The sequence below is a fragment of the Cyanistes caeruleus genome, chromosome 11 (assembly GCF_971803275.1).
Source record: "Cyanistes caeruleus chromosome 11, bCyaCae1.hap1.1, whole genome shotgun sequence".
NCBI lineage: Eukaryota > Metazoa > Chordata > Aves > Passeriformes > Paridae > Cyanistes > Cyanistes caeruleus.
In genome coordinates this window covers 19,819,603-19,827,356 of record NC_141711.1, presented here as the reverse complement: position 1 = coordinate 19,827,356, position 7,754 = coordinate 19,819,603, and the positions used below count along the sequence as shown (strand labels likewise).

The window sequence follows — 7,754 nt, the reverse complement described above, 5'->3', positions numbered from 1 at the left end:
CTATTCCCTTGTTTACATGACAACAGAGACAAAAACTCTGGAACTCTGATGGTTAAAACAGTCCCAATTCTTGCTAGTCTTTTTACCAATCTTTATAGAGAAACAGAAGTTTCTTCCTGTTAATTTATGGAGTTTCTCACAAGAAAACTATTTTTGTTATAATTTTCTATTGCCCTAATGTTAGCTGTCCAGAGATGCTATTATTAGAGTTCACTCCTCCCATTCTCACATCACTCTGAAGTATGTATGGGCCATGAGTCTAGAGATAGCATTTTTAAGGATAAGTTATTCAAAGGCAAAAAAAGAAAAAAAGTCTTCTTCATCTGTTTCTGTGAGCTTCACCAGAAAACAGTTTTCTCATGGCCTCTCAGGGCTTCAAATCTCTCAACAGTTTTCTCATGGCCTCTCAAGGCTTTTAATCTCCCAGTACTTCACTATACTATAATTACTCTTTACTCAAATTTACACTTTGAACACTATTCCTCTCTAGATCCTATATCATGAATTAAAGGAGTTCTTTTCAGGACTTCATTGTCCATCTCCATAGTTTTAACAGGGAGATATTTCAGCTTAATTAAAGTGTAATAAAGAATTGGGTAAATAAAAATTCGGAATAAGAAGTTTAAATAAAGTATGTATAGTTATAACTAAATGAAAGTATGGAATAAGGAATTCTCCTCCCGGTCGAGGTAGAATTCCTTTTCCAAAAATCACGAATTGCAAAAGAACCCCCCCCAGATAACAGGTTTCAGCAGACTCATCAACTCGGAGGAAAGGACAGGACACAGGCCATCATAGAAACAAAAGAACCAGCCTAAAAGTCTACCTCCAGAGAAAGGCAACGCCCGGCCGATTTCGGCCGAAGACCATCAAGCAAGACAAAAGGGACGAGCCTCAGGAAAATGGTCGTTGCCAGAATCGAACACCACACCCGCCAAACCCATACTACAGAAACTCAATCAAGAAAGACAAAGAAGAGACTACTCCTCCGAGATATCCATCGGCGCTAGCCCGGATCTCTCGATCCTGCTGTGATGAAATATGTTAAAATACATACAGACTCACTTTGCATTTGAGGAGACTCTGCCCGGATACTTACTGACTCAATGTTCTAGGCCAGGAAATCCATTCACCAGACAATCAGGGACATTTGGTGAATGGAAACTGGTTGGAATTCTAGCCTGGGGACATAAAATCCCTATAAAAACCCAGGCCAGAGAACCCTCAGACGTGGATTTGGGAACACCTATACCTTGCGTATAGACCCTGTCCACCCAGCGCTGCGCTGTCCATTTATTGTGGTTTTTTCCTCGCTGTTTGTTGCTTTATTAATTTATAATAAATTAATCTTTGTTAATCTTTAATCTGCCGTTGCATTTATAACAGATTGGTGCCGTGACTCGGATCGGAAGAAACTGTGGGAGAATCTCGCTGTCCAGGGGGGTACCCCCACTGATTTCAGCGGCCTGGGGAGCAGAGACCCTCCGCAGTTCGCTCCGATTGCCGAACCAAATTTAGGCTGAGGAAAAACCATAATAAAAAGGGAAACGGATCCAGAGAGCTCGGGAAGGCAGGAGCCTTCGGGAAAGCCGCGGCTTGGTAGCTCATAAAAAGTCATACGTGCACGAAGACGCCCTCGCAGGAAATTGCTGTAAGTACTGTGAGGTTGAGCGGGTGATCGGGCGAGTTTGTGAGAGACGTGACCTGGTCACGAAGCGAGTGTGGACTTCAAGGCCGCGTTTCCATCCTCCCGCGAGGGAATTGGCCGGCCGCGAAGGAAGCGATTCTGTGTGAAAGGGTCTCTCTTTCCTTACTCGTAAAGCCTGAGGCTAAAGGGAGTCTCAGGGGACCGATCAAAGGGGGCTGAGAGAGGAAGGGACGTCCAGTCGAGCTCTGGAACTGGTAAACTCTCTCAGCCAAAAGATTTAGAAAGTCGGAACATCGAGAAAACCCCGGTACAGCTAACCGAGAGGTAAGTATTGGTGCGATCTAGGACTTTCAGACGAAGAAAAAGAAAGACGAACACAACGCAGAGCAGGTAAGAACCGTAAGAAAATGGGACAGAGAAAAAGTAGAACGCAGAAACTAGATAACGAGAAAAGCCCATCAGAGGAATCAAAACAAATGCTAGACATCCCACCAGAGAGTCCTTTAGGGTGGATGTTGAGAAATTGGGAAATTTGTCCCGAGAAACGAGGAAAATCTAAGGCAAAAATGATTTATTACTGTGCCGAGATCTGGGGAGGACAGGAATTGAGAAACTGTCTCACTTGGCCAGTATTGGGGACATTTGATAAATGGACGTGCAGAGAATTACTCGCACACGTAGAGAAAAAGGTCTCGTCAGACGCCGAGGAGAAAGAATATGCCAAACTCTGGTTAAATACCAGAGTGCGGCTGTTTCCCAGTGAAACAGAAAAACGAACATAAGACAGAGACCTGGGAACCCCTGGATCACTTACCCCCTCCATACCGCGGGCCAGTAGAGCCTCCGGTGATGGACCAAGTAGTACCATCAGCACCCGAGGGTTCCATGGGGCAACTAGCAGAAGCACGCTCCCCTCAACCACCGGGAGTAGTGCCAGAAACCCTCACTACCCCCCCACCTGCAGAAAACCCAGCCACCACACCCTCTTTGGAGTCGGTGTTGGCGCAAGGATGGGGCTTACCCCCTCCACAAATCCCGGTCAGGCCACCACAGCTGGGACCACCGAAAGTATCAGAAGGGAACCCTCTGAGCCACTTAGCTGCGGCAGACATCCCGCCAGCAATGAGGGGAAACCCTCCCGCAAACTCCAGTTCCCCTCCTGCAAGCAGGACTCGGTGGAAATCAAAAATAGGGAATGGAGAATGGGGAGAGACAGAAAATGGGCATCGAATGTTCCCTCTCAGGGAAGTGCCAACCGCCCCCGGAGTAATTGGATTTGTAAACGTGCCCCTTAACTCAGGGGATGTACGAGCATTCAAAAAAGAAATGGGGCGACTGCTAGATGACCCATTTGGAGTGGCTGAAAGATTAGACGATTTTCTAGGAAGTAGTATTTACACCTACGAAGATCTCATGGCCATCCTGAGATCCCTGTTTAGCCAGGAGGAGAGAGAGATGATTAAACAGGCGGGCATCAGGGATTGGGAAAGGCGGCACCCGCAGGGAACACCCGGTGACCAAAAGTGGCCGAGCGTGAGCCCGAGTTGGAGCGCCCAGACCGAAGAAGGGAGAAGAAGCATGATGGATTTGAGGAATATCATCGTGCAAGGAATAAGAGAGGCGGTCCCCAGAGGACAGAACATTAGCAAAGTATTTGGGGAATGTCAAGGAAAGGAAGAATCCCCTACCGAATGGGTAGAAAGGTTGCGGAGAAGTCTGCAGATTTACTCCGGGACTGATCCCAGTTCTCCGGTGGGGGAGGTCCTGCTTAAAACGCAGTTTGTGGCTAAATCATGGGAGGCCATTAGGAAGAAACTTGAGAAAATTGATGGATGGCAGGAGAAGAGTCTCCAAGAGCTTCTAAGGGAAGCTCAGAAGGTTTATATGAGGAGAGAAGACGAAAAACAGAAACTTCAAGCCAAAATATTAGTGGCTGCAGTAAAAGAAGTTCAAAAACACGAACAGAAACAGAGTAAACCGATACCTAAAAAACAAAAAGGATCTCAAAAGGAGGTAACTCCTCCTCGAAAAGATCTTCCTGAGTGCTTCTACTGTAAGAAAGTAGGACACATGAAAAAGGATTGCAGGAAACGAATAAAAGATGAACAAATATTTAAAGAAGATTAGGGAAGTCTTGGGCTCTTTCAAATGGGGACAGTAACAGCAAAAGAGCCCTTGATAAAATTGAAGGTAGGTCCCCACCGCCAGGAAATGAGTTTCCTGGTTGATACCGGGGCTGAGAGAAGCACCCTGCAGAAGTTGCCTATAGGGTGTGAAACGAGTAAAGAAAAAGTAATTGTAATTGGCGCAAAGGGAGATCCATTTAAAGTCTCGGTAATCAAGGAGGTGGAAATCGAGTCAGAGAATAAGATATGTTTAGGAAATTTGTTGCTTGTAGAAGAAGCCGACTACAATCTATTGGGAAGAGATATGATCATAGCTTTAGGAATAAATATTATTGTGAAAAATTCAGAATTAGTAGTGAAGGTGTTGCATTTAACTTCAAAAGATGAAAAGGAAATTGACCCCCGAGTATGGCACTCAAAGGGGGAAGTGGGAAAATTAGATATTGCTCCCATCAAAATTGAAATTGAAAATCCAGAGAATCCGATAAGGATCCGACAATACCCCATCCCAGCCGAAGGGAGGAAGGGTTTGAAATTAATAATTGACGAGCTGCTTAAAGGAGGCACGCTCGAGCCCTGCATGTCCCCACATAACACCCCCATCCTGGCAGTAAAGAAAGCCGATGGGAACTTCTGATTGGTTCAGGACTTGAGAGCTGTAAATGCTAGAACCCGAACCAGGTTTCTGGGAGTAGCAAATCCTTACACTTTACTAAACAGACTCTCACCAGAGGATGTATGGTATAGTGTAATTGATTTAAAAGATGCTTTCTGGACATGTCCTCTGGATGAAGGGAGTAGGAATTTTTTCGCTTTCCAGTGGGAGGACCCAGATACCAATCGAAATCAGCAATTGCGGTGGACGGTCCTTCCACAAGGATTCGTTGAATCTCCGAACTTGTTCGGACAAGCCTTAGAGCAGCTGCTCACTCAATTCACTCCAGAGGAGGGGACAAAACTATTACAATATGTAGACGATTTGCTAATCGCCGGGATCACGGAAGAGCAGGTGAAGAAATGTACCATCTCCCTGCTGAATTTTCTGGGACAAAAGGGGTTGAAAGTGTCTAAATCCAAGTTGCAATTCACCGAGCCCGAAGTAAAATATCTTGGCCATTGGATATCACAAGGGAAAAAGAAATTAGATCCCGAGAGGGTGGTGGGAATTCTTGAACTTCCTGCCCCACAAACCAAGAGACAAATTAGGCAATTTTTAGGGCTCATGGGATATTGCAGACAGTGGATTGAGGGATACAGTGAAAAGGTGAAATTTCTGTATGAAAGGCTAAATACAGATCGATTAAAATGGACAGGGCAAGACGAAATTAAATTTCAAGAACTAAAGAATGCCCTTGTCACTGCTCCAGTTCTAACATTACCAGACATCAGAAAAGAGTTTCAACTGTTTGTCGACATAAGTGGACAAACAGCACAGGGAGTTTTAACCCAGGAATGGGCAGAAAAGAAGAAACCTATAGGGTTTTTGTCCAAAATCCTAGATCCAGTCAGTCGGGGCTGGCCTACGTGTCTGCAAGCAATTGTGGCAGTAGCACTGTTGGTTGGGGAAGCCAAAAAGGTAACGTTTGGAGCTCCCCTGATAGTTTATACTCCACATGATGTAAGAAATATCTTACAACAAAAAGCAGAGAAATGGTTGACCGATTCAAGGCTTCTGAAATATGAAGCCATGTTAATCAGTTCGCCAGGATTGGAATTAAGGACAACCTCTGCACAAAACCCTGCGCAATTTTTGTACGGGGAACCAACGGGAAAGCTACTACACAATTGTATTGAGGCAGTAGAATTACAGACTAAAGTAAGACCCGATCTGGAGGATCAGGAATTGGAAGGAGGAGAAAAATGGTTTATCGATGGTTCCTCGAGAATGATAGAGGGAAAACGTAAATCGGGTTATGCCATCATAAATGGTATAACAGGACAGACTGTAGAATCGGGTCCCCTAAAAGCAAATTGGTCAGCACAGGCTTGTGAACTCTTTGCTCTCCTAAAAGCCCTCAAAGGCTTGAAGGGAAAAAGGGGAACCATCTATACCGATTCAAGGTATGCATTTGGGATAGTGCATACCTTCGGGAAAATTTGGGAAGAAAGGGGTCTGATCAACACTAAAGGAAAAGGATTGGTACATGAGGAAATAATTAGACAAATTTTAGAAGCGGTCAGGGAGCCACTGGAGATATCTGTGGTTCATGTAAAAGGACACCAGACCGGACGACAATTCCATACAAGGGGAAACAATTTAGCGGATAAAGAGGCGAAAAGAGCGGCATTGTTGACCGTAAGTATTTCTGAGCTAGTCCCAAGGGAACCCCCAGAGGTTTCAGTGCTTCCTTCAGAAAAGGAGCAGGAAGACTTCAAAAAGGTAGGGGGACATTTCAAAGAGGGTAAATGGTGGTTACCCGACGGGAGGGAATTGATCCCGAAGGGGATAGCGAAAGGAATACTCAAAAGACTACATGCACAAACCCATTGGGGAACCAGGGCATTAGCTGAACAATTTTTAAAATTCTTCGGGTGTAAGGGAATCTTCGAGCTTGCAAAACAAGAGGTACAGGGATGTGTGATATGCCAAAAGGTAAACAGAACGAATTTTCGGCAAACCAATTGGGGAGGTCGGCCAATCTCATACCGACCATTTGAAAGAATCCAAGTGGATTTCACAGAATTACCGAAAATTGGCAGAAATAAATATTTGTTAGTCATAGTAGATAAATTGACACATTGGGTAGAGGCTTTTCCCAGAGCTAAGGCCATGGCTCAAACAGTGTCTAAAATTCTACTGGAGGAAATAATTCCTAGATATGGTATTATAGACCATATTGATTCGGACTAGGGTACACATTTCACCTCAAAAATTATCAAACAGTTGTCTGATGCGTTAGGGATCAGATGGCAATATCATACTCCTTGGCACCCTCAGAGCTCGGGGCAAGTAGAAAGGATGAATCAGACGTTAAAATCACAAATATCCAAATTGACAATTGAAACAAAAATGTCCTGGGTCAAATGTCTCCCCTTGGCATTGTTGAATATAAGAACCATGCCGAACTCAGAAACAGGGCTGTCCCCCTTTGAAATGTTGTATGGAATGCCGTACAAGCATGGTATGCCGGTTGAACATCTTCAAACAGAGGATGTTCAACTCCAACCTTATCTCATTTCTATAAATAAAAACTTACAGGAGTTAAGGAGAAGAGGATTGATTCCTCAAAGCAGCACATTGGGATTTCCGATCCACCAAATTCAACCAGGGGACAAGGTACTGATCAAAGTGTGGAAAGAGCAACCCCTCAGTCCTCACTGGGAAGGGCCATTCCTCGTCCTCCTGACTACAGACACCGCGGTTCGCACAGCTGAGAAGGGCTGGACACACTCTTCCCGAGTGAAGAAAGTTTCGGTTCGCGACTCCCCCGAGTGGAAAATTGCAACCCCTCCGGGAGAATTGAAAATCAGGCTTCAGCGGAACAACAAATGAGCAACGAAGACAGGATAAGTTGCACCAATTTTGAATGTTATTGTTTTCCTTTTGTACATTTTAAGTGTGCATATTGTAAACAAACGTGGGTGACTCATTGTTTGGGAGGGCAAAAACCGAGAGGGTTGTGTGCCGCGTGTTACAAAGAGGAATTAGAACAGACCAACCTTTTTCTAGCACTTGCTACCCGGGTGGGTATCTTGGAACTCGACTCTCCTGAGTGGTTCCGATTTTTTCAAAAAGGATTACGAGGCCATTTGGACTGTAAAGCGGAACCTCTAATAATCGAGTGCCGCCGAAACGTAAAGGTACCGTGCAGGAGCGGCACGATCAAGGCATCTCGGTGGGCAACCTTTAAAAGGAGGTTTGCCATCAGAACGTCAAGGGCCCCTGAAGACAGTCCTTGCTGCCGAGAAGATGGTTATCCCCGCCGTATGTTCTTGTACGGGCAGAGGGAATGGCAGAGGGATGCGATTGTGGGGAATCC

At 45.1% G+C, this 7,754-nt stretch overlaps 1 protein-coding gene across 24 annotated transcripts in view; it reads right to left on the bottom strand.

Moving 5' to 3' along the window:
• LOC111945973 (uncharacterized) overlaps positions 1-7,754 on the bottom strand; it is a 248,502-nt gene that overhangs the window by 38,210 nt on the left and 202,538 nt on the right. The window lies entirely within an intron of this gene.